Genomic DNA, 14,458 nt, shown 5'->3' with positions numbered 1-14,458 from the left:
GGCTTCATAATTCCTGGACCACCTTTCGTTCAATGACCTTGTCCTGTATCCTTTCACAGACACATTTTCATGCTATTTCTCAGTCTTTGTCAACAGCAGTAGCTATACACTACCATAATCTCAGTTTCAACATCCTATTATCTGAGGACCACCTCTATCTTTCTATCTCACTTCCTTGAATAACTCTTAGACAGCACTGGGATCTTTTGCCCATTCACCCAACAACTTTTGTGATGTCCAGAACCCCTAATACCCTCGCTTCTGTCTCGACACAAATCAGATTCTGCGGTCCAATCATTTATCTTCTCCTGGCAACTTTCCTGAAACTCTCTCCCTTCTTCTTACTCACGTAATAAAACTTCACTATTTGGTTTAATCCAATACACTGTCTATTCTGAACCCACAGCCCAGGCTGTGAACATCGCTGCCTAAAAGGATTTGCTTTAAATTCATGGCCATTACCTTGGAGTGGCCCACTCAACTTAGCAACAATTTCACATCTTTCTCCTTAAATCACTACGAATCCTCTTCAATTCCTATCCTTTGTTGATAATCCTTTTTTTTTTTTCCCTCACCACTGAGAAAATTGCAGGAATGAGAAGAGAAATTCTTTATCCTGATACATATATGAACCTACTTGCTTTCCAAGCAATGTACTCTGTAACATGGATGAATAACTCTTGCTATTATCTGAAGGTCAATGCCTTCCCTCTTCTACTATGTAAGAAACCTGCTTGAGTCTTTGACCCCTCTCAAGGCCCTATCACTTGTGGCTATCACCTATATTCTTTCAAAATCTTAATTAGATTATAAGCATAAAAAATGTGACTATACCTCCCACCTGTAAAAAGGAGTAGCTTTTACTGCTACCTCTCCTTTCTGCCTCATTTTCCAGTCCCGTTCAGCACGAAAGGGGTTGTTTTTATTTTCAGTGTCTTCTTGCTTTCTTTCGTTCCCTCACAAACTTTGGGCAGGCTTTCATTCTCACCACTATGCCAAAACTTTGCGTATTAAGGTTACAAATGACCTCCACCTTGCCCAGTTCAGGTGGTCAATTTTTGTAACTTATTGGCATTATAAGCATCACTTGGTGTCTTTGCTCATTCCCTCTTTAAATCAGAATAATAATTTTTATCCCACAAGGCAGTTTTTATTTTTTTGTTTTGTTTCATTTGTTTTCTGAGTCTTTCCATAACTCCCAAGATGACTCCATGCTAGTACGTGCTTCCATAGAAAGTTCTTTCATATTCCTCTGGTATCACTTATGTAATGCATGCATTTCCTACTAGAATGTAACCTTTTTAAGGACCAAACCATGTCTTATTTTTATAGTACTGTAATTTTAGTAGTTAGCACACTGCTGGCATATGGCAGTTGCTCAAAAAATGTGTTGAAATGAATAAAGAGATGCATGAAAATTTTATGACCAGATATCTTCTGTTTCTTTTCTCTAGTACTTCTGATACTCTTTATTCTGTTCTCTGAGAAATACTCCACATAGCTTGGCTCATCTTCCTATCTATGAACTCTATCTAAAGAGTAAAGAAGAGTAGTAATAAAATAATATTTTAGAATAGTGCATGCACCTTCACAGGTTAAGGCTTATAGATTATTAGGACAAAACAACTTGAAATCCTCTTCAGATTGTCCATTTATGGAAATAAATCTACATTAATCAGTCAAGATAGTGCTTACTAACTTGGCTATGTTGCATTCAACAGGATATTAATATCAAGCCATTCCCATAATTTGTGATCCCAGAGGCTCACTGCCATTTCTTGATCATCTGGGACACATTGAGCCTCAGAGCTTTTGTGCTTTCCGATGTCTGGGAAGTTCCTTACCCAGATCTCTGTCTGACACTTGCCTTCAACTTCTTCAGGTATTTTCTCAAATTAAAATTGCACCTACTTCTTAATACTCTTCTCACAGCTTTATCTGATCCATAGCACTTATATTTTATTCATTTATTTTTTTCTTTGCCTGTCTTTTTTCCCCACAAGAATGTAAACTTCACAAGGGTAAGGATTTCTATTTTCTTTGTTCATTGTGATAAACACAGTGCCTTTGTGTGTCTGGCACATAAAAAACAATAAATATTTATTGAAATAACGATCTTTACCATTTAGTGTCTTTACTCAGAAAGCAGGACAACACGGTGATCTGCTGAGATCACTTTTTCCTTACATTGAGCCTATGCTGATTACAGTGTTAAAAATAATCAAAACTCACCAAAATTTGAACATAAGGTTTATTCTAAGCAGTTATTCTATATGCATATAGAGAAACCATTTTGATTCCAGAAAAATCAAATGCCTCGACAAGGTAGTTACAGTGGGGCTTACAAAGAGAAGAGGAGGGAAAAATATAGAAGATCAACCATTGGCTAATCTTAACATGATTGAGTGCACTCTGCCCTCCCCCTTTTACTAATATCAACAGATAATCAGTTCACAAGACAGTCTCTGCCCCTCCACCTAGCCATAGCTTTTGAAATTTAAATTTAGTAGCTTGGCTTCAAACCAGAAAGAAAGGATTCCAACTTCCAGTGAAAGAAAAGGAGCCCTGGTGGTATAGTGGTTAAGAGCTTAGCTGCTATCCAAAAGGTCAAGAGTTCAAATCCACCAGCTGCTCCTTGGAAGCCCTGTGAGGCAAAGCTACTCTTGACTTGATGGCAATGGGTTTGGTTTTTGATTTTTTAGTGAAAGAAAGTCTGCTGGTGTGTTACATTTGGTCAGAGATTTCTTTATAATGAAGTTTGTTTCATGGGTAAGAAAACCCCAAAATTAAGGAAAGATATCCATTATCAATTTCTCTCTTTGACAACAGTAAAATAAGTTATATGAAATTCAATTAAAAATTAATTAAGGATAACCCACGTGGGGAAATTGTATCCTTGTCTCAAGATGCCTGTGACTTATTCAGGGAGTAACATTGCTCCATGGTTATCTCTAACTTTCTAGGAGTTCCTACTTCTGAGTTTGTTCAATTCAGAAAGTGTGAATCTATGCCCATGTTTTCCCTGTTGATGCTTACTTGCTTGATAACCATCAGCACAGCATTGTCCTTGAACTTAATCAAGGAAAAAACACAATATCCACAACAAATTTTTGTGTAACTAGTAGACTTTACAAAACTTTTAATGAACCAAAATACATCACAGCAATGCTAATTACTCATATTAAATATTTAACATTCTTGATCTTAAAAGTGTCTTGAACCCTTTTCACAAACGCAGCCTCTAGGTCCCTCACATGCTGTCTAGTTCTCCTCTGGTCCCTTGCGTGGGACTAAGAACTCAGTTTGGCTTTTGTCTCAGGTTTCTGAAAAATAGCCCTTGGAATTTCTCCAGCAATCAAGGTGTCTTTGTTTTGCTAAAACAGCCAGGCACCACTTGTTATACTTAGGTGCCATTGCATCAGTTCTGACTCATAGCTACCCCATGTACAACAGAATGAAACACTGCCCAGTCCTGTGCCATCCTCAAAATCATTGCTATGCTTAAGCCCATTGATGCAGCCACTGTGTCAATCCATCTCATTGAGGATCTTCCTTTTTTCACTGACCCTCTACTTTACCAAGCATGATGTCCTTCTCCAGGGACTGATCCCTCCTGGCAACATGTCCAAAGTATGTGAGAAGTAGCCTCACCATCTTTGCTTCTAAGGAGCATTTTGGTTGTACTTCTTCCAAGACAGATTTTTTCATTCTTTTGACAGTCCACAGCATATTCAATACTCTTCTCTGACACCACAATTTAAAGGTGTCATTTCTTCTTCAATCTTCCTTATTCATTGTCTGGTTTTCACACGCATAGGAGGTGACTGAAAACACCGTGGTTTGAGTCAGGCGCACCTTAGGCAACCCTTAGACATGTGCAAATGAATAGGTAGTGCATGGGCCCCATACTAGCAACACATCTCAGAAAGAGGGGGGAGAGAAACATGATGTAGTCAATCAGGCGTATTCATTGAATTATGCATATGCATTGAGGTCTCAATAAATATTATAAGGAATCCTGGACTTTGGAGCTTCCCTTTTTGGGGCTTCCAGGATTGGCAGTAACATGTATGCATTGGAAAGGGTGGCACATCCCTGGGGAGAGTGAAAGTCTCAAGCCAAGACTCCTCCCAGACATTTCCTGATGTGTAGCTTTGCTTGTATCCTTTCTGGTTATAATGAATGGATAACTGTAGATAAAGTGTGAAGGAGCCCCCAAAATCTAGGTGTTTGGTATAAGTGCAGGCTTCTGCCCAAGATGTAGGGCTGACTCCACTTTTTTGTTTACTGCTCAGTCTGAGCTAACTCTCAAAATTCAGCTATCCAGAACACTTCAGGAAGCCTTCGGGCTCCCCTCCCCTCCTTTCCTCTCCCAGTGTGCTCCCAGGAAGAACATTTAATCAGGCTATCTCTCCAAATAACCATAGATTAGCAAGATGTTAACTGACTCAAATTTTATGATTAACAAAACAATGCTTAAGGTATCTTATAGTTGTCTTGTGTCTGTTAAAGCATAATTTTGTAAATGTCAACCAATCAGATTTTTTTCCTTGTAATTTCCTGAATTTTCTTAAACTCTGTGAAAAGTTCTTTTCACCAGAGTACTTTTGCGAATCCTCACGAAGCACTACCTGATCCGGATGGCTGTATAGCTTCAATAAAACTCTTTGCTTTAATTTTAACAGAGACTCCTGTTTACTCTTTGTAATTCTGTGAGTTGTTATAGAGAATTAATAAACCCACAGGGGGCAGTGAGGCAGCAGGCGCTGGCAGGACAGGGTTCTAACTAGTAAAGACCCAGCTTTGGGCTGCTGATGGTCAAGGAAAGGCTTCATGAAGAGTTGATGTAGAAGGATAGAGTCCTTCTAGCTAGTGTTCTACCCCTAAGGGCCTGGAGAAGAAGATGGGGGCTGGCTGAAGTGCAGGGAGATGTGTGGACTCCTAGGCCTATGGCCCGTACCCAGTGACCTGGCCCTGGGTAGCCAGGGATGTTTTGACCTAGCTCAGAGTGGCCAGGGATGAGGTCTGACCTAACTCTGGGTGGTTGGAGTCATAGAGGAAGTTCTATGGAATTGGCTGGTGAAAAGAATCATGGAGATGTGGAAAAGCGAAACCAGGATCCATCTCCAGGTGGGAATTGGATTCATGGTGATCTTTACAATGCAGTTAGTGATAAAGCTGGGGTTTGTCCACCTTGCCCCTTGCTGGCACGTGGGCAGTATACCCCTCTTTCCCTGTTCCTCTCAACTCTGCTCTATCCAGTACAAACCCTCATAATTGTTCCTTAATCATCAAATAGTTCATCAAAATATATTCCTAAACAAAGGCATATATACATTTTTTTTCTTTAATTTACCACATAATCACATAACAAACTCAGGGTGGGCTGTTTTGCTCTTTTCAATTGTGCATCCCCTTAAAATACATACACTTTCGTTTTGCTGAAACCACCAGAAGGCAGCTGTTGTGGACAGATGGCCTATGTTGACTACAGTGTAATAAACTATATTAAATGCAATTAACACGTTTTCTTACTTCTAACAGGAAGTAGTTGAGTGTCATCTATTTCAGGCCAAACTACCTTTTGGGGTGTACACATGCATTCATAAATCCTCAGATGCCATGCGTTTTTTAAGTGAACACTTCTGTCAGCATTTATAAAAATGTCTAAGCTTCTTGATTATAATTACCAGTAGTCATAGAAAAGAAGAGGAAAAATACTCATATACACCATATTGAATTGGTCAGATACTGGTTGGATAGTAGTTTTACTTTATAATTCATAGTTATTTGCTTTTTACTAAAGTGCCTATAAGAAAAATAAGGTTAGTAAAAAATCAATCAAATTTAATGTGTCAATCAGTTAAAACAAAAGAGATAAAATATTTTCATTTTTTTCTTCTCAGAAAAACCTCTTTCAGTAAGATTAAGTATGATTTATAAAAAAAAATGAAAATGAACATATATATCTCAGTATAATAAAACTGTCTTTTTAAACAATGAGTATTCTCATTAAATATTAGTTTATAAGAGTTTGCTCTGACAGTGTAATCATTTTAAGTTATAGATGTGAGGTTTTATATTGGGGGGATGTAATATTTTATTAAGTATCTCTGGTAGCACAGTGGTTAAATGCTTAGCTGCTAACTGAAAGTTCAGGGGTTTGAACCCACCAGTTGCTCCATGGGAAAAAGGTCTGACAGTCTGCTTGTACCATGATTTATAGCCTTAGAAACCGTATGGGGCAGTTCTACTCGGTCCTATAGGTTCACCTTGAGTCAGAATCAACTTGACTACAAGAGATACATTTTATTATCAAACATACACAAAAGTGGAGATGTTGCTATACTGAAACTTGTATCCCTAACCACCATTATCAACAATCGTAGATGTAGAGTCAAGCTATGGTCTCTCTACCCTCATTTATTTTGAAGCAATTTCCAACATCTTTAACATTTATTGATAAATATTTGAATATGTATCTCCTTAAACATGAGAATTTTTAAAATTGTAATCAAATGGGATTGTTGTTGTTAGTTACCATCGAGTTGTTTCTCATTCATGGTGACCTATGTAAAACAGAATGAAATATTACCTGGTTCTGGACCATCTCTATGATCTTTGATATGTTTGTGCCCATTGTTGAGGGTGTTGTGTCAATCCATTTCATTGAAGACTTACCTCATTTTTGCTGTACCTCTCCTTTACCAAACATGATGTCTTTTGTAGTGACTGAACTTTCCTGATGACATGTCTAAAGTGAACAAGGAAAACATTTCACCATCCTTTATTATAAGGAGCATTCTGGTTGTATATATCCTAAGACTGATTTGTTCTTTCTTCTAGCACTCAATGGTATATTCAATATTCTTCACCAATACCATAGTTTGAATGCAACAATTCTGTCTTCTTTTTTCATTGTCCAGTTTTGCATGCATACAAGGTCATTGAAAAGACAATGGATTGGGTCAGAGTCATCTTAGTTATCAAAGTGTTCTTTGACTTTTTGAATGTTAAATAGGCCTTTTTTTTCTTAAATATTATGTTGTGTTTGGTGAACATTTACACAGCAAATTAGGTTCCAATTTAACAACTTTTGTACATACCGTTCAGTGAAATTGGTTACATTTTCCACATTGAGTCAACATTCTTATTATTTCCATTCTGGTTGTTCCATTTCCATTAATCTATCTTCCCTGCCCCACCTGACCATCTTTGCTTTAGGGTAAACATTGATGTTTGATCTCAAATGTATTTTATATATATATATATATATATATGTAATTTTTTGTTTTCTTAAGGAGCACATTGCTCACTGGCGATATGGTTTATTTTATGAACCAATTTGTTATTTAGTTAAAAGGTGACCTCCAGGAGTGGTTTCAGTTCAAGGTTTAAAGGATGCCTCAGGAAGATAATCGTGGAGGTTCCTCTAGTCTGTATTGATACAGTAAGTCTGGTCTTTTTTAAAGAATTTGAGTTCTATTCTACAATTTCTCCTATTCTATCCAGGACTATATACTGTGTCCCTGGTCTGTAGTGGTAGCCAGGTGTCATCTAGTTCTTCTGGTTTCAGGATAGCTGAGGCCATGGTTCATGTAGGTAATTAGTTCTGTAGGCTAGTTTCTTCTTTAAGTCTTTGGTGTCCTTCTTTCTGTTTTGCTCCAGACCTGTAGAGACCAACGGTTGTTATCTTAGATGGCCACTTGTGAGCTTTTAAGACCTGAGTTGCTACTTAGCAAATTTAGGATGTAGAACTTAAACTTTATGGACTATGCTGTGCCAGTTGACCAAGTTGTCCCACAAGACTATGGTCCTAAGCCATCAAATCCATTAAGCCAATCTTGTGAGGTGTTTGGTTATTTCTGGGAAGTATTCGTGACTGTGCCCCCTATGTACTTTATCATATATATGAATGTATATGCAGCACATAGAAATTTGTATATGCATACGCCCACAGACACACCTATATGTGCACATGTATTTATACACACACACACCTTCCTATACATATATGCATACATATCTACCTATGTAATCACTCACGTGTTTTTTGGTTGTTACTGCTGCTGTTTTAGAATTGCATATGTTACAGGATTTATGAATAATGGCCTTTATTCTTGTGTACTTCTTACTGTCATCATCAACCTTGGTCACGTTGGGCACATTTCACCCACATTCAGTATTGCCTTTCCCATGACCAAAAATAATTAATGTCTACTGTTTAGAGAGTGATTCTTGCTCCCTCCCCCTCCTACCCTTAGTAACTACCAAAGAACGTAAATTTCTGTATGTATATACTCGACCCATACTCGATGGCACTGGGTAGGTTTTATACATATTTATGTCTTTTTATAACAGGGGGATAGCACAATATTTGTCTTTTTTTATTGACATATTTCACTCAGTATGACATCCTCTAGATTCATCCACATTATAAGACGTTTTGTGAATTCATTACTATCCTTTATAGTTGTGTAGTATTCCATTGTATCTATATACCACATTTTGTTTATCCATTCATTTAAGAGGTCTTTTGTAGCAGATTTGCCCAATGCAATACATCATCACAAATGGTATTACCATGTCTACAAATTTGAGCAATAATCCCTTAATATGTATTGTATCTCATTGCAAATATTAAAATCCAGAGTATATATACCATAATAACAGGTATTTATTTAAACACTTATTATACTGTTCAAAAAAAAATTCTAAGCACATCACCAATGTAGCTACTATCACTACCCCTATTTTAGAGATGAGAATGCTGATGTAGAAAAATAAATTGGATAAATAGCCAAAAATCACAGTTAATGAATGTTAGATAAAAGCATCAAATCTTAACAATCTGAATTCAAACCCTGGACTCTCAACACCATGCTATTAAGCCTGCTGATATATGTTTCAACCATCTATCAGAAGGTGAAATGAAAGACTAAATCCAGCCACTAGCCTGTTTGAGATGTATTTGTTGATTGACTAAATTAATTATAACTTTTTTCTTTGCACAGTTGTGGACATTTTTCCTAATAACCTGTGTGAATTCAAATACTTTTATATTACCTAAAAGTAAACTCTAACAAAATTTATAAATATTGAACTTAAAGTCTCCAGTCTGAAAAAATAATATGTAGTATCAATACATAATAGCAATACATAATGAAGAACTAAGGTCATAATAAACAATATCACATAATTTGAAATAATTATAATGGATCCCTTAATAATCTACATGATAAGATGGTCTCAGACATTTTTGGATATTATTTTAACAAATATTTCTTTTTTTACAAAATGTATGATTTTCCCATACTTTTCTGTTTACTATTGTGTATATTTAAAAACCAGACAACTATCAAAATATACCTGGGAATTTTAATACTCAACTGACTTATTGCATATTTATTACAATAAATCCAAGCCATTTTTAGAAATATAATCCTTTGGAAGAGCTGTCATTAGTTTTTATTAAATATAGATATCTGTACCTTTGCTCTAAATTTAATAATTTACAAATAACAGAAACTTTAAAGGTAAACATCACCTATAAGGTCACATCTTGGCAAGAGAACAAAAGAACTTCAAATTATAGCACATGAAGAACAAATTTTACAGACTTGAATCCAACACCCTATGCCCAAAATCTATCTATTTCATTTTCATTTTGTAGCTGCATTATTAAAATGTCAAAGGGAAGATGTGCGGAATTTTTTTTTTCAATTTTTGGTATTTCTTAATGTGAGAAAATAAGATATGTGTTATGAAATCAAGCAACAAGCATCAAATTACTTAGTATTTGATGCTACCATTGTCAGTGTTACTTTTTAGAGTCTAATGGACGCACAAAATATCTTACTCTAATCTCATACGATCAGCCTGGAACTCCTCTAATGCATCCTCAGCATTGTGATAGCCACAATGACGGATCTAGAAAAAATTATCTGCATGATTCTAACCTCAAATTGCTTATCGAACTCTCAGTAGAAAAGATTGGTGTGCATGAACAAATAGCAAAAATATGTGAACAAATTTTACCTGACATGTAAATGGCCAATTATAAATTATAATTGCTCTAGGGATTACAGGAAAAGTCACTGAAAAAAGACTTCGATGTACCAAGTTCATGGCCGTGTTTGTGCCCTGTTTTTCCTTGTTTGTGGTGGGTAATTTTTCTTTCCATCAAAATACCTCTTAGAATCTTATTGACTCATTTTCAACCATCTCATCTGTTGTGGCATTCAAAACAGCACTGTAAACATCTTCATCTTCCTTCTACTATTTACAAGATATTCCTGGATAACAAAGTTAAATTTGGACTCTCTTTTTTTAATGTTATTGTTTCATATTTTCTCCAGTGTTCACTAGTTAATTTCAAAGGCAGAAAGCATACCAGGATATATCAGCGCTGTTACAGTCTTTGGCGATGGCTCTCTCTTGACTTTGAGTGTAAGCCCACTATGCCTCTTAAAATCCAATCTCTCTTAAAGGATTAACCCCATGAGGACTTCCCTACTCACTCTACTAGCACTATTTGCCATCCAGTCGATTCTGACTCATAGTGACCCTACAGGACAGAGTAAAACTGCCCCATAAATTTTCCAGTGAGCAGCTGGTGGATTCAAATTGCTGACCTTTTAGTTAACAGCCATGCTCTTAACCATTGCACCACCAGGGTTCCTTATTCACTCTACCTAAAGTAATAGCTCCCAGATCCCCTCTTGCAAAACATTTAATTTGTACCCTTATATGACATAAATTATGGTCTTATAATTACATGATTATATAATTTTATTATTTTTACTCAATTTCTTGCTTCCCAAGGGCTAAAACTATAGCTTCTACATCATGATATATGAATCACTACATCAATCCCAGTGCCACAAATACGATTATGTGCTTAATAAATTAATGAATAAGGATATACATATTTAAACTTAGAATTTCTAAAGGAAACTATTGTGATATATCGTTACATAAAATTCAAAACCTCTTTAAGGCAAAAATAGTACCAATACAATTAAATGACATATAACAGTAAGAAAATATCTGCAACATATTAATGAATTGTTAATTGTACTGATGTATGAAGCACTCCTAAAATTCATTTAAAAGAAAAAAAATTTTTTTTCTTTTAAATTAATTTAAAAATGATAAATGACCCATTCAAAAAATATCACTAGAGAATATGAACCAGCAATTCGTAGGATAATTCAAATGTTGGACATTTGAATGTTCTCAACCTCACTGACAATGAAAGCAATATAAATTAAAATAATCTTTGTTGTTGTTAACTGCCATCCATTTAGCTCCCGATTCATGGTGACCCCAAGTGCAACATAACGAAACACTGCATGGTCCTGTGTCATCCCTATGATTGGTTGCCAGTTGGACCATTGTGATCTATAAAGTTTTTGTTAGCTAATTTTTGGAAGTAGATCACCATGCCTTTCTTCCTAGTCCTTCTTAGTCTGGAAGCTCCACTAAAATCTCGTACTATCATAGCAACATATAAGCTTCCACTAACAGATGAGTGGTGGCTGTGCATGAGGTGCAATGGCCAGGACTGGAACCCAGGTCTCCCTCATGGAAGGGGAGAATTCAACTACTGTCTTAGACTGGGATCTTTAGAGAAGTAAAATATAAATACATATAGAGAGATATATACTGAGGAAATGGCTTACGCGGTTGTAGAGAATGGAAGTTCCAAGTTGGGGGTCAGGATAGAGGCTTCTCCTGATTCACATAGCCACAGGGATTGGAGAAACCAAGATCAGCAGATCAGACAGCAGGGCTCTTCCAAACAGGCTGTGAAGATCAACGAATCCCAACATCGGCAGGCAAGACAGCAGGTAAACTGCTAGCTCAAGTCCCCAAAACCAGAGGTCAGACAGATGGGAGCTAGCTGCAGGTTTCAGAGTCAGCAAGAGCTACAGGCCTTGCCAGAACATCCACTTGTATTCAGTGCAGGCCACACCCCAAAGAAATTCCCTTTCTACTGGGACGTTATAGCAAATGCCATCATGGAGGTGATAACATTATATCAAATCTCATCATGGAAGTGATCACATCATCAAACAACTGCCATGATAACTGCCAAACCACTGAGAATCATGGCCCAGCCAACTTGACACACAACTTTAATGATTGCAACTACATAACCACCAATACCTTTTAAAATAGGTTTTAGATGTCCCAGGTTTATCATAAATAATTAAATTTTAACATTTAAGGTGTTTTAAATATTGGCAATACCCAGTATTCCCACAATATAGGGAAATCAATATTCTAACAGAGTGGGAAGGAAAATTTCAACACTATTAAGTGCAGTTTGGCCCTAGGTATCAAAATTAAACATGTGCGTATCTAAAGAGTCAGCAAACCCACTTTAAGTATTTATCCTTTTGAAGTATTCCCACATTATTTCTGATTATTGTGAACAAGGATATTCATGTAAGCATTACCTGGAAAAGTAAAAAAATAATAATTTAAATGAGAACATTTAAATAAATTATGGCTCAGTGGCACAATTCTAGGTTATGACTAATATCTTAAATATATCCAAAATAATCTGTTAAGCACAAAAAATATAATTATTTCATTTTTATAAAAAGACACATTTTATTATGTGTGTATATAATAATAGAGTTTCTAGGTGGCACACACTGTTGAGCATCTGACTGCTAACCAAAAGTTTGGAGGTTTATGTCCACCCAGAGATGCCTAGGAAGAAAGGCCTGGTGATCTATTTCTGAAAAATCAGCCATTAAAAACTCTGTCCTGACACACATAGAATCTCCATGAGTGGGAATCAACTGGACAGGAACTGACTTTCTTTCTTTTTTTTTTTTTTTTTGGTTATGTATAACATCCTGGTCCACGCATTAACAAAAAACTGAAATGATTCATATTAAAGGAATGCAGGATATGCCTGGGGGATAGGAGCTAGATATGGGTATAGAGATGTATAGAAATGATATAGATACATATGGATACATTTCCATTTTCTTTTATGTTGGAATTTTAGATGACATTGCTATACTGGTAAAACTGGAATCTGCCCACTTAGTTATTTGACCAAGGTGAGTAGCCAGAAATGTTAATGCTTTCCAACACACAGCAATAGAGAATTTAAATGACTGAATTAAACATTATTATAATTTTCAGGCTCAGAAAATACTTTCACTCTTTTAATATCTAATTAAATATTGGAAAGGAGGTAGATGTAATTAAAGCTCTAGAGGTCATTCATAACTCGATATTTCAATAAATATATAGCTTATTTTTAATAAGTTTCTTTAATCAATTTACTATAGAATTGTTCTGTTAAAAAAGGTAATGCATAATTGATTTCAGTTTTCTATATAAAAATTAATGCATAAAACAAGATTCTTGCGTTAAATGAGAACTATAGGTATAGCTACAAATACAGTACCTGGAAATAATGGATATGCAACATTTAATGTATTATAATTATTTTAATTTAATTATTAGATGAACTGTTGTTGTTAGTTGCCTGTTAGTTGCTGTTGGGGAAAAATTACTAAAAACAAAATCCACTTCCAACCCAGAAAACCTCTCCTCAACAGTAGGAAAGAAAGAAAAATTTTGTTATTGACTAAGCATTAAAACAGAATGTGATGTATCACAGGCAATCCACTAAAAAAATTGCAAAGACAGAAAGAAATCTTAACCATTATACAGGTAAGGGGACACAAGCATTATATTCATATTTCAAAGGTAATTGTTAATTTTCTAATCCTTGGGCTGAGTTTATGTTAATCTTCTTCCTGGAAAAAACAGGAAGGTAAAAGAGAATGACCTGAAGTTATATTTACATACTTTTTAGAAAAGTAAAGAATTTACTATCACAAGTTATCTAAAGTGAATTCTAAAGGAAGTAATGAAGAAGGAGATCTCCTTTCCAGTAGTTTTACCAGCTGAATTTACTAATTTGTATTCCATTTGTACTTGTCCTTACATTGCTGTGGAGTCAATTCTAACTCATGACCACCCCATGTGTGCAGGGTAGAACCGCTCCATAGAGTTTTCAAGGCTATGACCTTTCACAAGCAGATCTACAGGTCTGTGTGTCGAGGTACCTCTGGTTATGTCTGAGCCGTCAACATTTTGGTTAGTAGTCCAGCACTTAACCTTTGCCTTGCTTAGGGACTTCGTAGATGAATGACTGCAGTAAAAATTATTTGTTATAATTTCCATAACAATCATCATCTTTATTTTCTGTATGATATAAATGCTATCTTTAAAATTAGAAAAACAGTTCACATGAATTTTTTGTTGTTGCTTATTTCTATTTTGTGTGTACTTTTTGGGATAGCGATAGCAATAGTGATATTGATAATTTCTTAATCACACAGCTTTTTTGTACATTTTTGCTGTTAATTTTCTGAACATTTCCTGACAGTTCTTGCTGAATGTGTTTTTGTTAAGCTATCAG

The sequence above is a fragment of the Elephas maximus genome, chromosome 1 (assembly GCF_024166365.1).
Source record: "Elephas maximus indicus isolate mEleMax1 chromosome 1, mEleMax1 primary haplotype, whole genome shotgun sequence".
In the NCBI taxonomy this organism is placed as follows: Eukaryota; Metazoa; Chordata; class Mammalia; order Proboscidea; family Elephantidae; genus Elephas; species Elephas maximus.
This window is presented reverse-complemented; position numbering follows the sequence as displayed.